Below are 12,280 nucleotides of genomic sequence, written 5' to 3'. Positions count from 1 at the left end.
TGTTGTTGTAAGAAAATTCGGCGAGTGGCAAATGCCTTTCCCAGGCCTTTCCAAAATCGATAACACATGCACGCAACATGTCTTCCAAGGTCTGAATTGTTCATTCACTTTGCCCGTCAGTCTGAGGGTGATAAGCAGTACTCATGTCAAGACGAGTTCCCATGGCTTCTTGCAAAGAACACCAAAATCTGGAAGTAAAACGGGGATCGCGATCTGAGATGATCGATAAAGGTACACCATGACGAGATACAACCTCTTTGATGTATAGTTGAGCAAGCCTCTCCATTGTATCTGTTTCCTTCATCGCTAGAAAGTGTGCAGATTTAGTGAGACGGTCAACGATAACCCAAATAGTATTGTATCCGCCCACCGTCTTTGGTAGCTTGGTGATGAAATCCATTGTGATCCTTTCCCACTTCCATTGTGGGATTTCTGGTTGTTGAAGTAAACCAGAAGGTCTCTGATGCTCGGCTTTAACATTCGAGCAAGTCAAACACTTACCAACATAAGTCGCAACGTCCTTCTTAAGATTCGGCCACCAATACTGTTCTTTAAGGTCATGGTACATCTTGCCCGCTCCGGGATGAATCGAATATCTCGACTTGTGGGCTTCATCAAGTATAAGGTTCCGTAGATCTCCATAATAAGGTACCCAAATTCTTTCGGCATAACATCGAAGTCCAGACTCCCTAACCTCGAATCGAGAGACAAGTATGTTTAAATGTTCATGAGATATATTCCCCTCCTTGAGAGCCTCATCTTGGGCTACTCGGATCTGACTGTTGAGGTTCGAATGAATGGTGATGTTCAGTGCCCTAACACGAAGAGGTGCCGTCCTCTCCTTTCGGCTTAAAGCGTCAGCTACAACATTGGCCTTGCCAGGAGGATAGCGAAGTTCACAATCGTAGTCGTTGAGCATCTCGATCCATCGACGCTGTCTCATATTCAGTTGCTTCTGATCGAAGATGTATTGGAGGCTCTTGTGATCGGTGAAGATAGTACTCTTAGTTCCATAAAGATAGTGTCTCCACAATTTGAGCGCAAAGACAACGGCTCCAATTTCAAGATCGTGAGTAGTGTAGTTCCGCTCTTGAATCTTCAATTGTTGGGAGGCATAAGCGATAACTTTTGATCGTTGCATCAGTACACAACCAAAACCGCTTTTCGAAGCATCGCAATAAACAACAAATTCATCACTGCCCTCAGGAAGTGATAAGATAGGTGCGGTGGTTAACTTCTTCTTCAAAGTTTGGAATGCTGATTCGTGTGCGGGTTCCCAATTGAACTTCTTGCCCTTGTGAGTCAGCGCGGTCAAAGGACGCGTAATCAGAGAAAATCCTTCAATGAACCTTTGGTAGTAACCGGCGAGGCCTAGGAATTGGCGAATATGAGTCGGAGTAGTAGGGGTCTCCCACTTGCTGATAGCTTCAATCTTGGTGGGATCAACTTTGATACCCTGGTCGCTCACAACATGACCCAGAAATTGGACTTCCTTTAACCAAAATTCACACTTGGAGAATTTGGCGTAAAGTTGCTCTTGCCTCAAGAGTTCAAGTACTAGCCGGAGGTGTTGCTCATGCTCTTCTTCGCTCTTAGAGTAGATGAGGATATCATCTATGAAGACGATAACAAACTTATCCAAGTACGGCTTGCAGACACGATTCATAAGATCCATGAACACGGCAGGTGCATTGGTTAATCCGAATGGCATCACGAGAAACTCATAATGACCATAACGAGTTCTAAATGCAGTCTTCATTACATCGCTTTCCTTCACCATCAACTGGTGATAACCGGATCGCAAATCGATCTTAGAGTAAATGCTCGATCCTTGTAGTTGGTCAAAAAGATTGTCAATGCGGGGAAGAGGATACCGATTCTTGATCGTCAATTTGTTGAGTTCACGGTAGTTGATACACATACGGAAGGATCCATCCTTCTTCTTTACAAACAACACAGGTGCGCCCCAAGGCAAGAAACTTGGTTGGATAAATCCACGGTCTAACAGCTCTTGTAGTTGACTCTGTAATTCTTGCATCTCGGAAGGTGCGAGTCTATAAGGTGCGCGAGCTACAGGTGCAGCTCCTGGCACTAAGTCGATTTGAAACTCTACTGCTCTCGGCGGTGGTAATCCAGGCAATTCTTCAGGGAAGACATCGTAAAATTCGTTCACAATTCGAACGTCATTCACACTCTTCACCTCAGTTTCTACCGTTTTCACATGCGTTAGGACAACAAGACGTCCCTTCTTCATAATCTTTTGTGCTTTCACGCAACTAATGAGGTTCAGCTTCGAGGTACATCTCTCTCCGTAGATGATCAGTGGTTCACCGTCTTCGTGTGGTATACGAAGTGCTTTATCTCCGCAGATAATATCGGCTCTTACTCTGGTCAACCAATCCATACCGACGATCACGTCAAAACTTCCCAACTTGATGAGTATCAAATCAATTTCGAAATCTGCCCCAGCTATGTTGATAATAGCTCCTCGACTAATATGGTCAACTTTCTCAATTTTACCGTTGGCGACCTCGACAAGCATACTCTCTTTTAACGGGACTAATGACCAATTAATCTTATCGCAAAAATGTCTACATACATAACTTCTATCCGCACCAGTATCAAACAAGACAGAAGCTAAAAGATTGTTGATAGTGAATATACCTGTCACCAAGTCGGGATTTTCTCGGGCGTCCCTTGCATTAACGTTGAAAGCTCTACCACGGGGTGGTCCACCATCTTTTCTCTTGTTGGGGCACGCGTTTCTGAAATGGCCCATCTGTCCGCATTCGTAGCACTTTTTCGGTCCATTGGCGTTCGGCTTCCCATTCAAAGTGGTGACCTTGCAGTCCTTCCCGATATGCCCAGCCCGTTGGCACTTTTCGCAGACAACATTGCAATACCCAGTGTGGTGTTTGTAACACCTCTTGCATTGTGGTAAAGTTCCTTTGTAGTTCAGGTTCGTGTTGGTGTTCGGATTGGGCTTTCTACCGTTGTTGTTTCCCCTAAAACCCTCATGTCGTTTAGCCGAGTTTTGATCATAGTTTCTTCCCCTGTTGTTGTTGTTGTTGTGGTTATCCCATTTGCGTTTCTTACTACTACCCGCCTCGGACTTAGCCTTCTCCGGTTCATCGATGGTTATTTGATTCATTAAAGTATGCGCCATGCGCATCGCTTCGGGAACATTCGGTGGCTTGGACGAGGTGACATTTCCCTTGATTCTCTTAGGAAGTCCCCAGAAGTACCTTTCCATACGCTTGAATTCGGGGGTGACCATTGTCGGACACATCAGGGCTAACTCCAAAAATCTCCTATTGTAACCATCAAGGTCGTTCCCAACGGCCTTTAACTGCATGAATTCCATTTCCATCTTTTGTATCTTGGTTCTCGGACAATACTCCTCAATCATGGCACACTTAAATTCTTCCCATGGCGTAGCATACGCCTCATCAATGCCTTGTACCTGTGCCATTGTGTTCCACCGCGTGAGCGCGCCGTTAGACAGCGTGCAAGAAGCAAATTTGGTTTTGCTGTGCTCCGAATAGTTGCTAACTCGGAATACTGATTCTAGCTTTTCGAACCATCTAGTGAGACCAACCGGTCCCTCAGTGCCGCTGAAGTTATGTGGTTTACAACTCTGGAATTCCTTGTAAGTACACCCATTTCGAATGGGCTGAATAACCGGTGGTGGTGGTAGTGGCGGTGGCGGTGGAGCTTGGGGTTGCATTGAAATGTCCCGTTCTTATTGATTAAAAACGTTCCATATTAATTGATTTCGTTGCGAGGTTTTGACCTCTATATGAGACGTTTTTCAAAGACTGCATTCATTTTTAAAACAAACCATAACCTTTATTTCATAGATAAAGGTTTTAAAAAGCTTTACGTAGATTATCAAATAATGATAATCTAAAATATCCTGTTTACAGACGACCATTACATAATGGTTTACAATACAAATATGTTACAACAAAATAAGTTTCTTGAATGCAGTTTTTACACAATATCATACAAGCATGGACTCCAAATCTCGTCCTTATTTAACTATGCGACAGCGGAAGCTCTTAATAATCACCTGAGAATAAACATGCTTAAAACGTCAACAAAAATGTTGGTGAGTTATAGGTTTAACCTATATATATCAAATCATAATAATAGACCACAAGATTTCATATTTCAATACACATCCCATACATAGAGATAAAAATCATTCATATGGTGAACACCTGGTAACCGACATTAACAAGATGCATATATAAGAATATCCCCATCATTCCGGGACACCCTTCGGATATGATATAAATTTCGAAGTACTAAAGCATCCGGTACTTTGGATGGGGTTTGTTAGGCCCAATAGATCTATCTTTAGGATTCGCGTCAATTAGGGTGTCTGTTCCCTAATTCTTAGATTACCAGACTTAATAAAAAGGGGCATATTCGATTTCGATAATTCAACCATAGAATGTAGTTTCACGTACTTGTGTCTATTTTGTAAATCATTTATAAAACCTGCATGTATTCTCATCCCAAAAATATTAGATTTTAAAAGTGGGACTATAACTCACTTTCACAGATTTTTACTTCGTCGGGAAGTAAGACTTGGCCACTGGTTGATTCACGAACCTATAACAATATATACATATATATCAAAGTATGTTCAAAATATATTTACAACACTTTTAATATATTTTGATGTTTTAAGTTTATTAAGTCAGCTGTCCTCGTTAGTAACCTACAACTAGTTGTCCACAGTTAGATGTACAGAAATAAATCGATAAATATTATCTTGAATCAATCCACGACCCAGTGTATACGTATCTCAGTATTGATCACAACTCAAACTATATATATTTTGGAATCAACCTCAACCCTGTATAGCTAACTCCAACATTCACATATAGAGTGTCTATGGTTGTTCCGAAATATATATAGATGTGTCGACATGATAGGTCGAAACATTGTATACGTGTCTATGGTATCTCAAGATTACATAATATACAATACAAGTTGATTAAGTTATGGTTGGAATAGATTTGTTACCAATTTTCACGTAGCTAAAATGAGAAAAATTATCCAATCTTGTTTTACCCATAACTTCTTCATTTTAAATCCGTTTTGAGTGAATCAAATTTCTATGGTTTCATATTGAACTCTATTTTATGAATATAAACAGAAAAGTATAGGTTTATAGTCGGAAAAATAAGTTACAAGTCGTTTTTGTAAAGGTAGTCATTTCAGTCGAAAGAACGACGTCTAAATGACCATTTTAGAAAACATACTTCCACTTTGAGTTTAACCATAATTTTTGGATATAGTTTCATGTTCATAATAAAAATAATTTTCTCTGAATTACAACTTTTAAATCAAAGTTTATCATAGTTTTTAATTAACTAACCCAAAACAGCCCGCGGTGTTACTACGACGGCGTAAATCCGGTTTTACGGTATTTTTCGTGTTTCCAGGTTTTAAATCATTAAGTTAGCATATCATATAGATATAGAACATGTGTTTAGTTGATTTTAAAAGTCAAGTTAGAAGGATTAACTTTTGTTTGCGAACAAGTTTAGAATTAACTAAACTATGTTCTAGTGATTACAAGTTTAAACCTTCGAATAAGATAGCTTTATATGTATGAATCGAATGATGTTATGAACATCATTACTACCTTAAGTTCCTTGGATAAACCTACTGGAAAAGAGAAAAATGGATCTAGCTTCAATGGATCCTTGGATGGCTCGAAGTTCTTGAAGCAGAATCATGACACGAAAACAAGTTCAAGTAAGATCATCACTTGAAATAAGATTGTTATAGTTATAGAAATTGAACCAAAGTTTGAATATGATTATTAACTTGTATTAGAATGATAACCTACTGTAAGAAACAAAGATTTCTTGAGGTTGGATGATCACCTTACAAGATTGGAAGTGAGCTAGCAAACTTGAAAGTATTCTTGATTTTATGAAACTAGAACTTTTGGAATTTATGAAGAACACTTAGAACTTGAAGATAGAACTTGAGAGAGATCAATTAGATGAAGAAAATTGAAGAATGAAAGTGTTTGTAGGTGTTTTTGGTCGTTGGTGTATGGATTAGATATAAAGGATATGTAATTTTGTTTTCATGTAAATAAGTCATGAATGATTACTCATATTTTTGTAATTTTATGAGATATTTCATGCTAGTTGCCAAATGATGGTTCCCACCTGTGTTAGGTGACTCACATGGGCTGCTAAGAGCTGATCATTGGAGTGTATATACCAATAGTACATACATCTAAAAGCTGTGTATTGTACGAGTACGAATACGGGTGCATACGAGTAGAATTGTTGATGAAACTGAACGAGGATGTAATTGTAAGCATTTTTGTTAAGTAGAAGTATTTTGATAAGTGTATTGAAGTCTTTCAAAAGTGTATAAATACATATTAAAACACTACATGTATTTACATTTTAACTGAGTCGTTAAGTCATCGTTAGTCGTTACATGTAAGTGTTGTTTTGAAACCTTTAGGTTAACGATCTTGTTAAATGTTGTTAACCCAATGTTTATAATATCAAATGAGATTTTAAATTATTATATTATCATGATATTATCATGTATGAATATCTCTTAATATGATATATATACATTAAATGTCTTTACAACGATAATCGTTACATATATGTCTCGTTTAAAAATCATTAAGTTAGTAGTCTTGTTTTTACATATGTAGTTCATTGTTAATATACTTAATGATATGTTTACTTATCATAGTATCATGTTAACTATATATATATCCATATATATGTCATCATATAGTTTTTACAAGTTTTAACGTTCGTGAATCACCGGTCAACTTGGGTGGTCAATTGTCTATATGAAACATATTTCAATTAATCAAGTCTTAACAAGTTTGATTGCTTAACATGTTGGAAACATTTAATCATGTAAATATCAATCTCAATTAATATATATAAACATGGAAAAGTTCGGGTCACTACAGTACCTACCCGTTAAATAAATTTCGTCCCAAAATTTTAAGCTGTTGAAGGTGTTGACGAATCTTCTGGAAATAGATGCGGGTATTTCTTCTTTATCTGATCTTCACGCTCCCAGGTGAACTCGGGTCCTCTACGAGCATTCCATCGAACCTTAACAATTGGTATCTTGTTTTGCTTAAGTCTTTTAACCTCACGATCCATTATTTCGACGGGTTCTTCGATGAATTGAAGTTTTTCGTTGATTTGGATTTCATCTAACGGAATAGTGAGATCTTCTTTAGCAAAACATTTCTTCAAATTCGAGACGTGGAAAGTGTTATGTACAGCCGCGAGTTGTTGAGGTAACTCAAGTCGGTAAGCTACTGGTCCGACACGATCAATAATCTTGAATGGTCCAATATACCTTGGATTTAATTTCCCTCGTTTACCAAATCGAACAACGCCTTTCCAAGGTGCAACTTTAAGCATGACCATCTCTCCAATTTCAAATTCTATATCTTTTCTTTTAATGTCAGCGTAGCTCTTTTGTCGACTTTGGGCGGTTTTCAACCGTTGTTGAATTTGGATGATCTTCTCGGTAGTTTCTTGTATAATCTCCGGACCCGTAATCTGTCTATCCCCCACTTCACTCCAACAAATCGGAGACCTGCACTTTCTACCATAAAGTGCTTCAAACGGCGCCATCTCAATGCTTGAATGGTAGCTGTTGTTGTAGGAAAATTCTGCTAACGGTAGATGTCGATCCCAACTATTTCCGAAATCAATAACACATGCTCGTAGCATGTCTTCAAGCGTTTGTATCGTCCTTTCGCTCTGCCCATCAGTTTGTGGATGATAGGCAGTACTCATGTCTAGACGAGTTCCTAATGCTTGCTGTAATGTCTGCCAGAATCTTGAAATAAATCTGCCATCCCTATCAGAGATAATAGAGATTGGTATTCCATGTCTGGATATGACTTCCTTCAAATACAGTCGTGCTAATTTCTCCATCTTGTCATCTTCTCTTATTGGCAGGAAGTGTGCTGATTTGGTGAGACGATCAACTATTACCCAAATAGTATCAAAACCACTTGCAGTCCTTGGCAATTTAGTGATGAAATCCATGGTAATGTTTTCCCATTTCCATTCTGGGATTTCGGGTTGTTGAAGTAGACCTGATGGTTTCTGATGCTCAGCTTTGACCTTAGAACACGTCAAACATTCTCCTACGTATTTAGCAACATCGGCTTTCATACCCGGCCACCAAAAATATTTCCTGATATCCTTGTACATCTTCCCCGTTCCAGGATGTATTGAGTATCTGGTTTTATGAGCTTCTCTAAGTACCATTTCTCTCATATCTCCAAATTTTGGTACCCAAATCCTTTCAGCCCTATACCGGGTTCCGTCTTCCCGAATATTAAGATGCTTCTCCGATCCTTTGGGTATTTCATCCTTTAAATTTCCCTCTTTTAAAACTCCTTATTGCGCCTCCTTTATTTGAGTAGTAAGGTTATTATGAATCATTATATTCATAGATTTTACTCGAATGGGTTCTCTGTCCTTCCTGCTCAAGGCATCGGCTACCACATTTGCCTTCCCCGGGTGGTAACGAATCTTAAAGTCGTAATCATTCAATAATTCATTCCACCTACGCTGCCTCATATTCAGTTGTTTCTGGTTAAATATGTGTTGAAGACTTTTGTGGTCGGTATATATAATACTTTTGACCCCATATAAGTAGTGCCTCCAAGTCTTTAATGCAAAAACAACCGCGCCTAATTCCAAATCATGCGTCGTATAATTTTGTTCGTGAATCTTCAATTGTCTAGACGCATAAGCAATCACCTTCGTTCGTTGCATTAATACACAACCGAGACCTTGCTTTGATGCATCACAATAAATCACAAAATCATCATTCCCTTCAGGCAATGACAATATAGGTGCCGTAGTTAGCTTTTTCTTCAATAACTGAAACGCTTTCTCTTGTTCATCATTCCATTCAAATTTCTTCCCTTTATGCGTTAATGCAGTCAAGGGTTTTGCTATTCTGGAAAAGTCTTGGATGAACCTTCTGTAGTAACCAGCTAGTCCTAAAAACTGGCGTATGTGTTTCGGAGTTTTTGGGGTTTCCCACTTTTCAACAGTTTCTATCTTTGCCGGATCCACCTTAATACCTTCTTTGTTCACTATGTGACCGAGGAATTGAACTTCTTCCAACCAAAATGCACACTTTGAAAACTTAGCGTACAATTCTTCCTTCCTCAATACTTCTAACACCTTTCTCAAATGTTCACCGTGTTCTTGGTCATTCTTTGAGTAAATAAGTATGTCATCAATGAAAACAATGACAAACTTGTCAAGGTATGGTCCACACACTCGGTTCATAAGGTCCATGAACACAGCTGGTGCATTAGTTAAACCAAACGGCATGACCATAAACTCGTAATGACCGTAACGTGTTCTGAAAGCAGTCTTTGGAATATCATCTTCTTTCACCCGCATTTGATGATACCCGGAACGTAAGTCAATCTTTGAATAAACAGACGAGCCTTGTAGTTGATCAAATAAGTCATCGATTCTCGGTAGTGGGTAGCGGTTCTTGATGGTAAGTTTGTTCAACTCTCGGTAGTCGATACACAACCTGAATGTACCATCTTTCTTCTTGACAAACAAAACAGGAGCTCCCCATGGTGATGTGCTTGGTCGAATGAAACCACGCTCTAAAAGTTCTTGTAATTGGCTTTGCAGTTCTTTCATCTCGCTGGGTGCGAGTCTGTAAGGAGCACGAGCTATTGGTGCAGCTCCTGGTACAAGATCTATTTGAAATTCAACGGATCGATGTGGGGGTAATCCCGGTAATTCTTTCGGAAATACATCGGGAAATTCTTTTGCAATGGGAACATCATTGATGCTCTTTTCTTCAGTTTGTATTTTCTCAACGTGTGCTAGAACAGCATAGCAACCTTTTCTTATTAGTTTTTGTGCCTTCAAATTACTAATAAGATGTAGCTTCGTGTTGCCCTTTTCTCCGTACACCATTAAGGGTTTTCCTTTTTCTCGTATAATGCGAATTGCATTTTTGTAACAAACGATCTCCGCTTTCACTCCTTTCAACCAGTCCATACCGATTATCACATCAAAACTCCCTAACTCTACTGGTATCAAATCAATCTTAAATGTTTCGCTAACCAGTTTAATTTCTCGATTCCGACATATATTATCTGCTGAAATTAATTTACCATTTGCTAATTCGAGTAAAAATTTACTATCCAAAGGCGTCAATGGACAACTTAATTTAGCACAAAAATCTCTACTCATATAGCTTCTATCCGCACCCGAATCAAATAAAACGTAAGCAGATTTATTGTCAATAAGAAACGTACCCGTAACAAGCTCCGGGTCTTCCTGTGCCTCTGCCGCATTAATATTGAAAACTCTTCCACGGCCTTGTCCATTCGTGTTCTCCTGGTTCGGGAAATTTCTAATAATGTGGCCCGGTTTTCCACATTTATAACAAACTACATTGGCATAACTTGCTCCGACACTACTTGCTCCGCCATTACTCGTTCCGACACCATTTGTTCCTTTCGTTCTATTAACCCCTGGTCCGTAGACCTCACACTTCGTCGCGCTATGACCATTTCTTTTACACTTGTTGCAAAATTTGGTGCAGAACCCCGAGTGATACTTTTCACACCTTTGGCATAGCTGCTTCTGATTGTTGTTGTTGTTGCGGTTATTATTGTTGTTGGGATGATTCTTGTAGTTGCTGTTGCTGTTGTTGTTGTTGTTGTTATTGTTGGGCCGTTTGTTGTAGTTGCGATTGATGTTGCGATTGTTGGGATAATTGTTGCGATTATTGTTGTAATTGTTGTTGTTGTTGTATTGGTGATTCTTATCACCGTTTTCCTCCCACTTTCTTTTGACTTGCTTCACATTGGCCTCTTCAGCAGTCTGTTCTTTAATTCTTTCTTCAATCTGGTTCACTAGTTTGTGAGCCATTCTACATGCCTGTTGTATAGAGGCGGGCTCGTGTGAACTTATATCTTCTTGGATTCTTTCCGGTAATCCTTTCACAAATGCGTCGATCTTCTCTTCCTCATCTTCGAATGCTCCCGGACACAATAGGCACAATTCTGTGAATCGTCTTTCGTACGTGGTAATATCAAATCCTTGGGTTTGTAACCCTCTAAGTTCTGTCTTGAGCTTATTGACCTCGGTTCTGGGACGGTACTTCTCGTTCATCAAGTGCTTGAATGCTGACCACGGTAGTGCGTACGCATCGTCTTGTCCCACTTGCTCTAGATAGGTATTCCACCATGTTAACGCAGAACCTGTGAAGGTATGCGTAGCGTACTTCACTTTGTCCTCTTCAGTACACTTACTTATGGCAAACACCGATTCGACCTTCTCGGTCCACCGTTTCAATCCGATCGGTCCTTCGGTTCCATCAAATTCCAAAGGTTTGCAGGCAGTGAATTCTTTGTAGGTGCATCCTACACGATTTCCTGTACTGCTAGATCCAAGGTTATTGTTGGTATGTAGCGCAGCCTGTACTGCGGCTATGTTTGAAGCTAGAAAAGTACGAAATTCCTCTTCATTCATATTCACGGTGTGTCGAGTAGTCGGTGCCATTTCCTTCAAAATAGTCAAATGGAACAAGTTAATCATACAGAATATTAAGAGTAGTTAATAGTATTTCGTAGCATAATATGAACTCATTTATAAAAGCTTTTTCTTCATATTAGCGTTTTATAAGTTTAAATTCGGGTAGTACCTACCCGTTAAGTTCATACTTAGTAGCTAATATACAATTCAACTACTACAATTCTATATGAAAAACTGATTATAATAATATTTCGCGTTCAAACTTTTATACAATATTTTACAAACTTACAATACCGCTTATTTTACATAAAGCATGAAATATAGCACACAATAACTTTGATACAAGATAGTTGTGAAGATAATTCTAGCTAGTACACAAGTCGTTCAGCAAAGGCAATAAAGACACGTAATTCATACGTCCAGAAACAAGTCATGCATTCTGGTTTTACTAGGACTACTTCCCATCCTTGGTCTTGTGCAACATAACCGTTATGGCCGTTGATAAGACAGCGTGTTGTAACGTCGTCAAAGGGACGAGGGTTACGTAATGTCCAACAGTCCCGTAATAATCTAAAAACCTCATTTCTTACCCCAATTACCGACTCCGTCACTTGTAGAAACGTTTTGTTTAATAGTTGTAGCCCGATGTTCTTGTTCTCACTTTGGTGAGAAGCGAACATTACTAATCCGTAAGCATAACATGCTTCTTTATG

Source organism: Rutidosis leptorrhynchoides, chromosome 4 (assembly GCF_046630445.1).
Source record: "Rutidosis leptorrhynchoides isolate AG116_Rl617_1_P2 chromosome 4, CSIRO_AGI_Rlap_v1, whole genome shotgun sequence".
In the NCBI taxonomy this organism is placed as follows: domain Eukaryota; kingdom Viridiplantae; phylum Streptophyta; class Magnoliopsida; order Asterales; family Asteraceae; genus Rutidosis; species Rutidosis leptorrhynchoides.
This window is presented reverse-complemented; position numbering follows the sequence as displayed.